This window comes from Chelonus insularis, unplaced genomic scaffold, assembly GCF_013357705.1.
Source record: "Chelonus insularis isolate UGA/USDA-ARS -01 unplaced genomic scaffold, ASM1335770v1 contig_88_pilon, whole genome shotgun sequence".
Taxonomy (NCBI): domain Eukaryota; kingdom Metazoa; phylum Arthropoda; class Insecta; order Hymenoptera; family Braconidae; genus Chelonus; species Chelonus insularis.
The window spans coordinates 1,606,731-1,623,778 of record NW_023276776.1 but is presented as its reverse complement, the minus strand read 5'-3'; the positions used below and the strand labels follow the sequence as shown (position 1 = coordinate 1,623,778).

Genomic DNA, 17,048 nt, shown 5'->3' with positions numbered 1-17,048 from the left:
TGGATCTGATGAAAGAACATTTGGGTGCTGCTATTTTGGATTATCCAAGTTTCGTATGAGCAGATTTGGTTTCCTATGAGCTGTTGAATTATTAGAAGAGATTTATTTAGTTGTAAGCACTTTTAATTCAAAATATTTTTTTAATTATAATCAATTTTTTAAAGTCAGTAAATTGTGAAGCAAAAAATAATTATGAACAAATTGAAAAATATTTTTGGTTATGTAAAGAGCTAATCAAGACCAAAATCTCCTGTTTATTAAGGTCTGATGTTTAAAAATGAATTTCCTTCTGCATTGAAAAACAATGAATAAAAAAAAACTAGAAGTAAAAAATTTTTTAATCAGAAAATTAGTAGTATAAGCTGTTAATTTTTTATCTAAAAAATAAGCATCTGCAAAAATAAACATCTTGGAGTATTTAAATATATTAGCTACCATCATTTAGATTAATATTAAGGGTGTGTCTACTTAAAATGATGTACACTTGTACAATATCTTGCTGATAATCTTGGGTATTTTAGCACTTGAATCTGTCGACCACCCTGCTTCTGTTATTTTTTTTTGAATAAGGATACTTTTTCAGTAGCTGATGACAGGACAAACGAGTCTCAGCAGTCTTTGTTTACATATTAATGAAAATATTACCAAAATTTAAGAGAAAATAATCACTACTTGAGACTTGTAAGTGATATAAATAGATAGTTAATTATGAATAAATGTTAGATGAAGGTATAGATACGTGAATTTACTTATATTATTTTAGTATAGAAAATGGGGGTTTTATAAATACCTTTATATATATGAGAGGATGCATGCGACCCCTGGTATTTCGAAAGATTAGCGTCTGGGATGCGTCGGTGGTCGCTAGTAATTTTACTCTCGTACAGAGAAGACGTAGAAAGATGTAAACAATTTACTTAACAGGACCGCAATGTTTGAATCGTTTCCATCGACCTTAAACTCACTTCGTCGATGCTTTCTTGTTTGTATTTCATTTTTATATTTTAGATTTGTATTGTCTCCCTAGTGTCATTCATTTTATCACTCAGGTTTATGGATTATTTCTTTGAAATGTATTGGAGAAAAATGAGATTTTTATGTAACATATTTGTCGTTCGTTTGAATTTTGGAAAGTAGTTGTGGTTTGAAGAAGATTGATAGTATGATGATTTTTGTATAGCTTTATCATTGCATTCAATTACTATTTGTGAATATGTTGGTGTAAAAATGTCATACACCAGCTGCAGCCATCTTGTAAGATTTAATGGCATCGTAAAATCTTGACGATCGTTTTTTGAATGCCGTTTACCCCAGTAGAAATAGAGATTACTTGATTTTATCAAAATTCTATTATTTTTAATGATGTGTAATTATATTTTTTTTAATACCTTTTTTGCTTTTTTATTGGTAGAAAAATATAATAAATATTTAAAAATAAATGAAAAATAATTCATAATATCGGTTGGCAGGATTAATTTTGTTATGTTTTCATAGATTTATTCCCAAATGCTTCAAAAAAATTATTAAAATAATTATGAATGAGGAAACAAATATTCTTATTAGATGATGCTTCGATAATTAATTACTTTATCATCGACTAATTATTTAATTCAATAATTAATTTCATATTTAGCTGTTTTGAACGTTTTTAGTACAAAAATTTTGATGTAAAAATTTTAAATTTGAATTTTAATCGATAAAAAAGGTTTGAAGTAAGAATCTATCAATCGTCGATAATTTATCATTTATGTAGTTGCTTCCCGAGTGCTAGTATTTTATCGACTGCGTATCTGTTGATTATTTCTACTATACCAGAGACAGCTATAGCAGGTTTTCTAAATTTTTTCGTTGCATATACATTTTTTAATTTAGAATATTAGTCATTTTAAGATAAAGTATTTTCATTTATTATTTGATTCTAAATTTAAAAATATCAATGAAAAAAAATAAAAAAAGTTTCATTTATTTCAAATAGTATTTTATTGATTCAATAAAAAAAAATTAAAATAGTTTTATTTATTTTAAATATTATTTTATTGATTCAATAAATTTATGATAAAGTTTTAGAAAAGTATTGTAAATATTATCTGGTGAATAGTAGTTGATTTTCAAGTTCATTTAATTTTCTGTTAATTCATAAGTTGACAACGTGTTTATCAGTTTATCAAAATTTGTGTTTGATATTTTTAGAGACGTAATTTCAAACAAAAATAATATTAGATAGTAACATCCAATTAAAAAGTAATCGATTCACTCACAATGTAATAAATTTAAATGTTGGAACATTTTCATGCCAGACTAAATAAAAACATTGTTGTTAGCTTCTTATCCCCGACCTGTGCGACGCCAGATTTCGTATATTTTTTCAATCAATATTGTGGTTTTCTTCACGACCTTGGCGCATAACAACAGGTAGAAAATAACCAGTAGCATAATTTAACCATAAATTTGTCAAACAATACAAAAGAATAATTACAAATACACACATATCCTATATACATCTTATCAGTATCATAACAAAATTTTCCAATTTTTCAAGATCAAATAAAATTTATCTCGAAAAATATTTTTGAATAATGTATTTTTGTTTTTTATCAACAGATTATTCGCACATCGAACTCTCATATTATTACATTTATTTTTGTTGAAAATGTTCTCGTGTTACAAATTTCAAAAAACAATTACTGAACTTGAAAAATTATTTACCTCTTTTTTTTAAAAATAATTGCTTATTGATGACTGAATGTTTTGTATTTGCCTTTCAAAAGTGAGAATTAATATTCTCTCTCGGTCAAAGGCATTTGTCATGTTTTAAAATAAATTCATTATATTGCAAATTTCGTTAAATTGTTTTCCTTAATTTAAAAAATGTACTAAACTGAAAAAATTGATAGTTGTAGAAATTATTTAAAGTATTATTGCAATACCAGATAGCTTGGATTAAGAGATACAGTAGTACCTCGTGCACCAAGCATAAATTGTACGACAAAAAGTACTAGAATCATTAAACGCCAAGTATTTAAATCTAATAATTAACAATATTTACAATTAATTTTTTTCTTCGGTTTGAAAAGAAATTCAGTGTCATGACACAATCAACATAACAACCAAAAACTTGGTCAACCAATTTAAATGAAGAAATTGATAATTTTTTTGCTAAATACCATAATTTATTTCTCGATAGAGATAAATTTGCTCGAGAATTAGAAGAGGAACGTTTAAAGAACAGTCAATTGATTGTAGAAGTGAAAAAATTAACTCGAAAATAGATTCAAATGGAAGATTTAAAGAAGATAACATTCATTATTTAATAATAAAATAGTACAGTAGAGTTCTGGTAAGAACGCCTTCTTCTCAATATGTGCGAAGACTGTCCCCCACTCTCAACCATTAAAAAATACAAACCTTATGTGCTCTTAAGAACGCCGTGACTAAATTCAATTAAAATCGATAAATTAAAAAAAAAGATCTTTAATAAAAATATATGCATCAGTAAAAAGAAAAATTTCAGTTTTTGATAAATTTCTTAGGTCATGACCATTATAATTAATTAATAAATCGATGTATCATTGAACTATCGGATCTTTGCTCGGCGCTTTTAAGAGACACACGGGTAACAATTCGAGCAAGCGCAGTAGTGAGGGTAGATATTTTTCGGAATATTTTCCCTTACAACCCCTACACATTCAAATTTTATTGTTGATATGTTCTGTATTCCTTGGATCTTGATTAGCAATGATGAGTTAATGTTCCATTTAAAACGAATATTTACAATGACTATTTATAAAAGTTTTTTTTATTTTATATATAATAAATTTATTAATTAATATTTAAAAAATTTTTCAAGAATCATCTAAAATATAAGAATGGTATTTTACGAATTACCATACTGCATTAGCTGTTTTCTTATCACAAGCTGATAACGTAGTATTCGAGCCAATTCCATAAATTTGGCATTTCTAATTAAGTAATTAACAACAAAGAATGTTCGCAGCAATTTATGTGCCAGAAGAACGGGATGTATCTAATGAGACAGTTAACCTAAAGAGTACGGGATAGTTTGTACAACAATAAATTGATATTCAGTGTAATAATTATTATAGTTCATGAAGAAATTCGGACTATACTAATTCGAATGTACCAACGTTTATTATCCCATAACATTTGTTTCGGCTTACAGTAGACCTCTTGGCATCTGGAAAGATTTAAAATACAGTAGGCTCTATAGCAAAAGAAGCGTTGTGAGTTGCCGCATCTCATCGCATCTTTTGGTATAAATAAGAAGAGCAAGGTTGAAAACTCCTCTCAAGTTTAAAGGATTTTTCCATTCATCATTTGGCTTATACGTGCATGAACCCCGGAAACCCGGATATTCGCATCTGTGGCCAAATACGCGTGCGACTCTAGGGCAATATGTATTGTAATGTTAAAAGACGTTTGGTCATCAGTAGCCTGGTCTAAGTTGGTACCCGTGTTTAAAACAGATTATCTTAGATATTAATTTTAGTAGTAAAAAGAGGCGCCACCAGTTAATCTGACGGTACGATTGGATTTTCCCAAACTCATTAAATTGAATTAAAATTTTCTTTGTTGGTCATTATCGATAGCTATGGATTAGTTATAAGTAATTATAAATAACCTAAACATCACCACATACCATGGTCCATTTATTTTTTTGTTTAAATTGCAATACTCTATTATGGACTGACGAAGTTTTTGCTAGGGATTAGGGCAAGTTTAAAGGTACATCTGAATGTATTTTACCTCAATAATAGAATAGTATGCTAAAAATAACAAAAAAATATTTTTCTACTTCATAATTAAATTATCAAAATATTTTTTCACGTCGCTCAGAATTTTATTTGCAAAGAGTTTAATATGGAAATTATTTGGATAGAATGGTTTCTAGAAAATGAAAGAAATTTCTGTTTAAAAATGTGATTAAAACCAAAGAATTAAATATTTTCAAGACTTTATTATAAAATGATTAATTTTTTATTTTTATTAAAACACTAGATAAGGAAGAAGGTGAATTTTTTTATTAAAATTAACATAGAAGTAAAAAATTGATTAATGCACTTGCATCAATATACTGCACCGGGTGCATGAAAATGATTCTCAGTGGAGTATATTATGATTAGAGTTCAGAAAAGGAAGCGGAAATAGGATTTCACGCGAAGGATACATGGAAAGAACGATCTGGGCGTGTATAGAGGTCGATAGTGGTGACATCAAAAGACAGCGACAACGGATATGCGTAAACTGAATGCGCTTAAGATATACGGGGTGTTCTTGGCTTCTTGTTCTTAGGAAAGACCCATCAAAGAACCGTGGATGGATAAATGTAAGCGGCCGTTTAGCTTGAAGTCGTGGCTAATTTTAATTATGCCACCTGGTTTATGTCATCAAATATTACTTTTTTTTTCCTCTTAACTTTTTTTTTTCTTATCATTAGAAAAATTCTATGATTGATATAACAGTAAGAATATATGTTTTTATATGAGAGGTAAATACATTTGATGGATTAATTAAATTTTCTTAAAGAATCAGTTGTCATAAAACGATAAAGGACACTGTAATATTCAATTTGATTTAACGCCACACGTTCCATCACCCTCCAGTTGTTTTCAGACCAAACAAAGAAACTCATCCTATCGATCCTTCTACTGCCTTCATTCTTGTGCGCTCTTTAAATTTTAACTCTTTCTTTCCAAGAATTCTCAGGCCTGTTCTCTCAATTCTGATTCCTATTCTAGGGAATTTTTACCCCTAGAGGTCTGGCCTCTTTTTCTTACGTTTTTTCGTACTTGGACTAGAGACTAGAGTTGCGAAGGGAGAGAAAAAAATTACGGAAATATGGGTGTCGCGCACTAAAATAGTTGCAGTAGACAGCATGGCACCAGTTGTGGCATACCAACAAGAGGGGATATAGTCCCTCTGATGACAGCATGAAGGAAGTCCCAGTGCTTGAAAAAACAGAGAGTTGCTAAATATCAGGGTTTTATTTGATGCCTTTCAGGAAAAGTGCTAGATGGTCATTTTCTTTGACAGCAATATATTACTCAAATGTTTGGTATTTACGTCTCGTGCCCAAGATATTTGTAGATATTACAGTCCAATCATTTTGAGGGGTTTTAATTAATTTTTTAATTTTAGCATTTATTCCATGAAATAAAAAAAACTTCTAGTGTTTTATCAAAATATTTTTAATTCAAATTTATTGTTCATTTATTGTTGTTAATTATTTATCAATGATTTTTTTTTAGATTTATTTATTGATAAAAATTTATTTTTTGTTTTCGGAATTAATTAAAAAGTTACTGAAGATTAATTTATTAACAAGGAGATGGCAAGTATGTTCATCAAATCGAACAGAGATCGAACGTGTAATTAATAGTCAGTAAGTGTACTTATATACTAAAATTGTAGCACGCACTACACGCAGAGAAATGTATAGTAAAAATTACCCTGAATTTTATAGTAATTTTTTTCTAGTATTATCAGGCAAAATTATTAATTAATTTTTTAATGGATAATTTGGAAAGTAAAAATATCAATTACTTTGTTAATTAGCAATTTGATTCATTAAATTAAAAATTCTTTCTGTAATTGATTATTTGAGTATTAAAATTACAAATTACTTTATTAATCGATCATTTTATTTTCCAAAAGTATCAATTAATTATTAATTATTAATTAATAATTTTTATTTGCTGATTAACAATTCCTTAGTAATCGAGTTATGATTAATTAATAATTTTTTTTTTTTGCCAATCATTAGTTTAAATAATACAAGAGTAAATAAAAGGTTAGATGTTATTAATCATTGTTGATGATAATGAAAATTTATTTACAATTAATAACATCTTGAATAATTTTTTTTTCATCAAGTATATCATAAACATATTTATCATTTTCCTCGACACGCTACTGTTTTTTTTTATTATCAAATATTTATTTACCCTACCAACTTATGAATAATTGAAAAAATTGTTATTATAGCTCAGAAGCATGCTTCGCTAATAAAAAAAAATTCTACCAAAATCCTTTTGGAACAATCTAGAGTTTTTCAATGAACAGTTGACAGTCATTTATTTATTTAAGTGATGTAAGGGTTTAAATAAGAAAAAAATAAGGACGTCGATCGAGTCTGGCAGTCACACACCTTATAAACGTGTTTTTTTTTTGCTCACTTTTCGTTCCTCATCATACTTGGTAACGGTAGCCATTGCTGTCAGTTAACAGACGGGACTTTTATACTCATAATATAACGTAAGGTAAATGTGCTTTCCCCTGAATACGAGGCCATCATTCCCCAGATAGAAGTAAACGCATAGTCCCTATCAAGAAGTGAGAGGGGTGGAGGGTGGCTAAGATAAATATGGCGGGAAATTCTTTTGTATTGAACGGCCATTATGGTAACGGCGTCTGTTAAAGTTCTGACAAGGGTTTACATTTATTTATCATCAACACATTTATGTTTTTTATTTTTATTGATTTTCGTTATCTTCAATAGTTACTTTATTTTTCGATTAATCATACACATATTCATCATGACTTAATTAAAAGTTAATTAAAATAATAAAGAGTTTTTTTTCTGATATTTTAAATTTTATTGGTGAAAGAAAGAAATTATTACACTGATAAAATCAAGTTCTTGGATCAAAATTAATCCAATATTTAAATATTGACAAAGATTTTGGGATACAGGATGGAAAATACAGGTCAAGGAAACCAGTTATTTTCATGGAAACAATTTAAAGTCTAGGCTAGAATGTTTGAAGTAAAATTACGATGAAGTTACAAAGATAAGTACCAGTAAAAAGTACCAGCTCAGCACTTAATTATATATTTCTGTTGTCTAGGTTGTGTCTTGCAGCCTGTAAAAAGAGTCAAGGTATTCGAGAATACTCAGCCTATGTTTTGACATAATGCGACCTTGTAAGATAATCCTTTAAACGACGGATGCGGGTGGTCTAAGTCACTTCGTCACCGAATTTTGTTAAAACTCATCGGCAGAATAAAACGAATTATGGAAAAAACAGACAAAAGGTAAGTACTAAGTAGACTGGTTCTTTTTCATGTTTATAATCCATATTGACAATCTATGCCACCAGAACATTTTCCTGGTACATATGTATGGTGGTGGTCTTGGGAAAAATAAAAATATGCCAGTAATCTCTGGGGAAAAATGAACAGATGATGACAGCAAGGTGAAAAAAAGATAAAAGACCAATCTTCTAGAATTTGAATAGCAGAGATTTAGGAAAATTTTTGTCACTTAGTTTGCTCCAATTGGCAAGGAATGACTTTTAAAATATATCAATCCTAAAAATTGGAGCAAGCTTTTAATTATAATTTTTTTATCTTGATTTTAATCAACAATTTCTCATTTATATCAGCAATTCTACTGATGCACCAATCCTTGGTGCAATTTTAATTGCAAAACTCATTACACTATTTGAAACAAGGCATTTTTTATGTAACAAAATATGCTGATTCAAACAAATAAACTTTTGCTGCTCTAAAGCCGCACATTTTATTTTATATCTTCTCAGAGACGCGAAATTCGAATATACTTCATAGGAACTAATTTGTTCTTTAAAGTCTAACAAAAATTTTGGTCACCTCACTTTTTCAAATTTCGACCTAGTTTTTGAGATATTTGAACTTAAACATCATTTGTTCATCATCCTACAATGGAGGAGTACCATGTGGGTTTATCGATAGAGTTCTCGAATGATCGAGAATGTGCATAAATTAAATCAATGGTTGGTACGCATATAAGTCGGTTGATTGGTGAACTCTAATGTCTATTGAAATTAACAATACATATTCATGATATATTTCTTTCAAAGATTTCCTAACAAAAATGAAGTTTAATAAAAAACTTTCGCGATCAAAGGGTTTAATCGAGTCAAGGAGCAATCATTGATTGCTATTTTTTATTGGCTGCAGATTTTCTGTAGACTTTACTTGAGTTAGATTTTCTAATTCAATCATATCAAGTATTTTATCAATATTAAACGTGAACTTTCTCAAAGGAAAATAATAAATCAGCGATTTGTGATAAATATCCATACAACAACCTTGACAATCGTGAATTATAAAGTGAGTTTAATAAAGTTGTGAAAGTCTATGCAGATAAAATTCTCAACAATGAGATCTTTATGTATGGTGATGCTGGAACATAATGCTGAAGCTCAAAAAAATCAGACGTTGCTTAAGAATGATAGAAATAAGATAGAAATCAGCCTGTCAAGAAGCAGTAAAATTCTTGACTAATGCTAGTCCTTCACGAAAGAAGTAGGACATGAGTATCAGTCAATTATTTTGCTGCTTAAGAATCCGTCGATCTTGAGAGATCACTTGAGATATATTTCAAATGACACGACACGTGCATCGCGATTTAGTATGCCAGAATATATTTACGTAGGCAGTACAGCTTTCAAGTATGCTTCAATCATTCTCTGAAATTGCGGTCGCTTGGATTTTTTCATCCAATCAAGATATTGAGAAGTCAAATAACAGAAGGATCTTGATGAAAAAGAACTAATAAGGATTAATTATGTAAATAAAAGATCAGGTAATTCTCTAAAATTTTTATTAATTATTCCATTAAAAGTTAAAAAAGGGGTCATCCCTATTATGATAATAAACAATTAATTGTTTTTTTTTACAGGAAACACAAGAAAAAAAAAATTATTCAATCCAGAAAAAATACTTGAATCATTTTACTGCTCAATTAGTAACAAGTAAATATTTTTTCAAATAAAATCAAAAATATATTTGTTTCCATAAAAAGAAGGTTAGTGAAAGAAAAATTGATTAATCACAAATTAAAATGATGATTTGAACGATAAAGGATATCAATTAGTGTTAAAAATTTTTTAAATCAAATTCTTAAAAAATTAATTCTAGTATTTATTTATTTTATTTAAGATAATATTTTGTTATTAATGAATTAAAAATTATTTAATTCAATTGAGTAGTATTACACTTAAATCAAGGAAAAAATTTTTGATTCAAACATTTTTGGAGTCTCAAATATTTAGATACTTTATTTTAATCTTCTTTTTTAATGAATATAACAATACAATTATAAAAGAGAGTTTATTAATTACTTTTAAAAATTATTTTTTCATCAACTGCATGATGGAAAGAAGAAAAAAACAGACAATTAATTAAATTAAATATTAATGATTATGATGAATTATTATATAAAATATTATATGATTACTTTATAAATAATTTAGATTTATTCAATTTAGTGAGAAAAACATTTTCAGATGAAATGATTATAACATAAAGAAAAAGGATTGCAAGAATGAAGTAGAAAAAAAAGGGATATAAATTAAATGAAGAAATCAAAACAGAAATGAAAAAATGACTAATCATAAAAACATGTTAATAAGATTTAAATTTAAGAGTTTTTCTCGTAAACGACACTTTGACCTGCGTAAATAGAGCATCCGGTTCCGGCTGTTATCTCAAATTACACGTGCTAGCCCACCCCATTGCTGGGCACATGTGTTTTTCAACCCTCCATCAGAAAGAGATACAGGAACCTAACTTGAGAATGCTTGGGTAGTTTCATAGAATTCACTTGTAATATCAAACAAATTTTTTTCAATGACTCCATTTTTAAATCATTTGATTAATTTCTTTTTTATTTTCATTCACATTCAATTGATATAACACACAGACCAGGTAAATACAACCTCATAGAATATTACACTGAGATGATGAGAGAAGAAAAATGACAAAGAGTTTAGTTGATCTTAAAGATTTATGATATTTTGATCTCCAGATCAGTGGAGCGCGAAAATAGGGGTTGAGATATAATATCTTAGTTATAATAATTCCTCTGACAATATATTTAACGCATTTCATTTGAAAAAATTGATTCACACTTGGTCTTTAATACACACTAATCGAGATGATGATTGAAGAATTTGAAAACACTCTTTTTTATTTCAGGTCTACCAATTTTTTTCTTTTGATGATCTTACAAAGCAGAGATTGGACGAGTTATCTGTCAGATTTTTGGGGTGACATTAAATAAACGAGTAAATAATTTTCGTCACGTTCGGTGGCCCGGGGAGAGTATCTATTGTGCTCATTTTAAATAGGATTATATTAAGCTGTTTCATGGTGCGAAGAATAGAGTCAAATGGAGGAGTAAGGTAATATTTTGGTAGGTGAGCAACGTGATGCTTCTAGTGGGCCACGAGACAAGCAGACGAAAAAAAAGAAGACAACTAAGTGGCGACGCATTTCATGAAAAGTTGACAGGTGAATGCTCTTTCCTCGTCATTCTATTCTGAACTGTTATGAACATTATTCTTTAACATTCAACGAGTTTGTTCTGCTTTTTCTTTTGCAATAGTCTTCACATCAATCTTATTCCCACGGATGGATTTTTTTGTTTCTTCATTTTATGACGATGATGATGATGATATCAGGGTGTTGTCAATGGTGTTGATGAATTCTTTAGAGTGTCATTGCATAAAATATGTTGGACAAGTCAATTTATTTTAGCCGATATTTCCATCTACCCGAAAATTCCAATTCTAAGTACGAGCCAAGATCAACATAAGAGTTGATGACGTCTTTCTTTCTTATTTATCTTCATTCTCAAATCTACCAAATCATAAATATCCTTTGTTTTAGTTACATTGTAATTTATTAAATGTTTCTATTTATACATATTTTTCCTCTTCTTTCTTTCAGGTATTCTTTGTGTATCCTCAACTTCTATAATAAAATTTTCTTTCAATAAGATATCATTTTTCGCTTATCATGCAGTGGCATTGTTGTCTTCTTCTTGACACTTGTACCATAAGCATGGTGGCCTCGAAGATGACGTAGCAACACCAGTAACTCAAGTGTCTATCCTCGGACACAGAAATCATCATACCAATTTTATTTCTTATTCCATTGAGTGGGTGTCTGCTGGATACCCAAGTCATTTCTGTTCATCTCATTTCGTTCATTCATTCAACCTCTTTCTATAACTTTCTTCATCTTGTGCTTCTTCCTCCTTCACGTAGTTTTTTTATATATATTCATTCTTTCATTTGACTTGAGTGGGCTTTAAAGTAAAGCGGGTCTTGGAAAGAATTTTATTTCTGACAACCAGAACTGAATTATTTGATATTTTTATTATTTTAATTATTTTTAGTTATTTAAGAAGATTTATTTATTTCATTTGTCAATAATTGAATTATTTATGGAAATTAGTTGATGTATTTCTTCATTTTCAATCATTCTGTTGATCAGTAAGTCTAGATTGATAGAGAATTTTTTTTATTAAAGACAAAGAAACTCTAAGGTGTTGATTGGTGATCATCATGCTTGGAGAAAGCTTTCATTAATTACCAACAACTCTTTATTTATTTTCTAAAATTACAGATAATTTCACAGTTGTCTTGAACATCATAAGGAATTCAAGAATGACTGATGGAGTCTCAGATTTCATGCCAAATATTTGAACTTCTTGCTATGTTCTCAAACCTCATGTCATTATGATGCATCATTTAGAGTTGTATAAGATTCTCTCGAGGGACTAAAAGTTGAAGGCACAGCAAGTCCTTGGATACTTCCAGACTGCTTGGCGACTACTTATTCTCTTTTACGTATATTACACGGTATAAGGAGGATGAAATATTTGTAAGAATGCAAGAAAAATAGAGACAAAAAAAGAGGAAATGAAGGAAAAACATGTGAGCTAGCTATTTATGTGTAAAGTCACACATTAGTCACGTGATGAAGGCACTATTTTTCCGACTAAGAGTCTCAAATGATCACTCCTTGACACTTAAAGTCATCGTGCTTGATTTATCTTTATTCCACGTGTCTTCCTATTTCTTTTTTTTTTTAATCCCTAAAAATCTGTTGGGATTTTTTTACTCCAAATATTCAATATTTTGGTGTAGAATAAATTCCAACCGTTGATAATTACATGGAACAATTAGTCAAGTCTTAAATTTCAGTGATTTAGATCATTTTTTTCATCAAAAAAAAAAAAAACTTCTCATTCACTTAAATAAAAAAAAAAATGTTTTTATCAATTAAAATAAATATTTATATTAATAATTAATGAATTAATTTCTATTGAAATTGAATTCTATTAGATTTTTTTTATCTTCAAAAATATTTAGGATCCAAAAAATTGTAAATTCATCACGTTATTTTCCAATCAATCTGAGTATCATTCAAGACAGTGGAAATGCTTCTTGAAGAGTCACGAACGTACGTAATCGATCAGGACGACGTGTAGTCTCGCGCGTGATTTTTTGAAAAATTTTTTTGAGTGATCGGTCAATATGTTGACACATGATCGCATCAGTGTCTTGAAGACTCATGTGGGCGTCAACTTGGTTTTAACGCCTATAGGAACTCTCAAATCAACCCTCATATATATGTATACACAGGGATATGTGTGCTTAAGTTTTTTGTTACTGCCTAGAATTTATCGCGTTGTCAAGGGGATACATTTTGACAGAAGGGTGTGAAAACGTAGGAGGTGCTTGAGAATTAATTGTTTCCTGAGTCTCAATTACTCCAATTTTGAAAGCTAATTGGTATTAGAATCATTTTACCGAACTTCCGAAAGAGCTCGTATTTAAAACCACGCCTTTTTTTATTTTTAAAAGCAACAATTTTTTAAAATGAATAAATAAATAGAATATTATTTATTTATTTACTAAAAATTAAATTATGCAAATAATAAATTTATTTATTTATATTATCATTGGTCTCAATTTAGAGCAATACTAGATGTGTCTTAATCTTCATGCTCAATTTATTTCCTTTCCACTTTCGCGGCTTCTTGTGTCCCTTTAAACCTTTTATTTTTATCATCTTACTTCGTCACCGCACATTTACAATAAAACGGTTGAACACTCTGTAGAGAAGATGCGAAACACAAGCACCGGCTGTCGTTGCTCTGAATTCCTTTTTTCGCTTTAGTTTTAGCACTTTGGCTATTTTTATTCCAGTAACAGAGGCATCTCCTTTGAAATTTGTGGCCCATTACCAAGTACTTTGAGGGCTTACAAACTTGACTAATAAGACGTAAACTAAATTTCATTATAGACAAACAGAAAAATCATATTGTTTACTCGTCATATATCACATCAGGTGTTTTTCAATGACATATTTTAACACATAGGTATTGTGAGATTTATAATTGTAAAGGAATTCGTTGATTCAATCATGATGCATACATTTTTTTTTTTTAAACTTGAAGTGAATGAAATAGTTCTTCGAAGATGATTGACATGTTGGAGAGTCGAATTTTTTATTTGTGGTAATTATTCGGCTATTGTTAGGAAGCTTTGAGGGAGGTATGATGTCATTTGTGAGAATAAGAAATAAAAAAAAAAATCGGTCTGGACGCACTTCATGCCCTCATGACCAATTTCCTATTTATTGAAATTCTGTCATTCTCTGATTTTTTTGTTTATAACAAATGACTATTGTTATAAACAATATAAAATTGTTTAATTACATCTAATTATTTATAGGAATAATTCATTGATATTTATTGAATTTAATCAAAATCTGACATACGTACGTACAATTGTACGTACAGATATGTATTTTAATGATAAATACAATAAAAAAAAATTATTTAATTCTTAAATAGCTTCAAAATAACCATGAATAAGAAAGAAATAAATAAAGTAGTTTAAAAATAAATTTTTATATCAATATTGTGAATATAAATTAAAAAAAAAATTTTTTATTTGATTATTTTATTTTAAAATGGAAATAAAAAATATTTTTATTAAAAATTAAATACTCAAAAATGATGTAATCGAAAAGTAATGCTTTTCTGTAAGAAAGAGCATTAGAATTTCATGGATTAAAATGTCTAGTGAACTTTCTGCTAAATCAAACATACTCTATAGGAGGGTTAGAGATACCTTACGCAAAGCTATTGTACCTATATGCCTCCTGTGGTGTTACGCTAATGAACAAACATAATATGTAATAGTTATATTCTGCCTGTTATACTTAGACCTGGTATGGCTTAGGATTTATCTAGTTTACTTTTCCTTCGTAGTTGGGTATTTAAACGATCCTTCACTGCCACTTTACTCAATTTCAAATCAATTAGATTTATTCAATAAGAATAAAAGCTCGACCTGAAGAGAAATTTTCAATCTTTTGTATGTAATAAAATTTCGAGAGAAAACTGAAATAGAAATGGAAAACATACTTACATTTTATGAAACAAATTGACGCTAAGTAATTTGAGTTGGTTATAGCAACAACCTATATGTATAAAACATAAATGCTCCGACGGACTGAGAATATTTTGTCAATCATCATGTGAGCTCGTTAGCAGCATCCATCAGAGACTCTGGGACAAACGTGACGCCAAAAATTTTTGCATCTCGAAATAATTGTTTACGTAAAGGTTTAGATATTTATTTTAAATGTGATAAAATTTTTATTTCATTTATTGGTCCCATTTTCCTAGACTTTTTGATTTCTTTTTTTTTTTAATTAAAATAGATTTCTATTTAATGATTTTGTTCTATTACTATTCTTTAAATATAAATTATTGCAGTGATTACCCATACAAACGATAAATATTTATTATTTACAATAATTTCCAATAATTTATTTTAAAATAATTCAAATATTTTTTTTCTTTCATTTTAATTCAACAAAACCGTGCTAATATAATTAAATATTATTAAAGTATACTTTAATAATATTTAAATATATTTTAAAATTACCAAAAACTGAAGATAAATTTTTTTAAATAATATTTAATTAATTACATTGAAAATAAATTCAAACATAATTGTTAGGATTGCTTCAATTACATCTAAATATTTTTTATTTCCATTTTATTTGTTAAATCGAAACACATTCTGCCAGTTGAATGAATAAATGTTTGATGATCACAAAGAGGAATAATAATACTAATAATAACAACAACATTTTGGCAGTGGTGATGCTGACCTATCAATTACATCAGCTTGTTATACTCTGAGAGTTGTTAATTTTAAGGTTTTCTTCTCCTCTTTACTGGCATCTATACTAGTTTTATTGTCTCACCTTTATACTCTTAGCTGTTGTTTTCAAAGCTAACGAAGACAAGCTTACATTCATAACAGAATAACATATCAAATCGTTAAACACATACATGTGTTTAATTTTGACATATTGCAATTTACTCTTACACCTTTTTTTTTTTATTTTAAAAACACTCATGTATCAAAAACAAAGATAAATCAGCATATTAATACTTGAAATAATTTTTTATCATGTGGTAGGATTGGTCTTATTAATAAATTTGATGCTGAATAATATATATAATTAATTGGGCCACCCGCAATACTAACAAACGATATCTCTCTCGGATTCTCTCTTCTTTTAATATTCAAACTCCGTATGGAGAAGAGTTGGCGGTAGTTGTTTATAAAATTACGGATGATAATGTAAGCATTTTTTCACGCGCTCGCCGCGTGTGGGTGTGAGCCAAGTAACATCTTTTTGTGCTCTAGGGCTAATTTTAGGGTTGAAAACCCTCGCGTGCTGCCCATCACCGTCACACGATCCACACCATACTTGTGTTTACATTCGGGTACAGTTTGAACGTTTCAATGGTCTCGGACTCTTCTAGGAATTATTCCTAAACTCTTTTCTATGACTGAAAGTTTGGAACATCAAAGCGTTAATGTAGAAATTTTGAGGGACTTTAAAAAAATAAAAGAAAAATATTCAGATATATATATTTTTTTGAAAATCTCTTTAATGTAAACTTGTGTGTGATTAAAACAGGAAATGAATTCTTTTGAAAAGTTTATTCCAGAAAAAAAAATTCATTCATATTAAATAGATGCTGTTGGTTTAGTTGTGCTATGCAATCTTTAGATTTTCTGAATAATTTTTTTTTTTTTTTTTCTCGTTGAATGAAATGAAAGTAAACTGGAATGTAGTGTAACAATTGGAGATGATAATCAAAATGTGTAACTGTTTAATTCAGATAATTCAATGATGATACTATTTTTAGGGATTTAATA

At 28.7% G+C, this 17,048-nt stretch overlaps 1 protein-coding gene across 2 annotated transcripts in view; it reads left to right on the top strand.

Annotated features, from left to right (window-relative positions):
• LOC118072067 (probable G-protein coupled receptor B0563.6) overlaps positions 1–17,048 on the top strand; it is a 100,782-nt gene that overhangs the window by 9,138 nt on the left and 74,596 nt on the right. The window contains exons 4-5 of one of the 2 annotated variants that reach the window (XM_035091655.1): positions 6,318–6,400; positions 7,866–8,052. The gene's annotated coding sequence lies outside the window, so the exon portion shown is untranslated. The remainder of the gene's footprint in view (positions 1–6,317; positions 6,401–7,865; positions 8,053–17,048) is intronic. The other variant, XR_004690977.1, reaches the window with a different exon arrangement.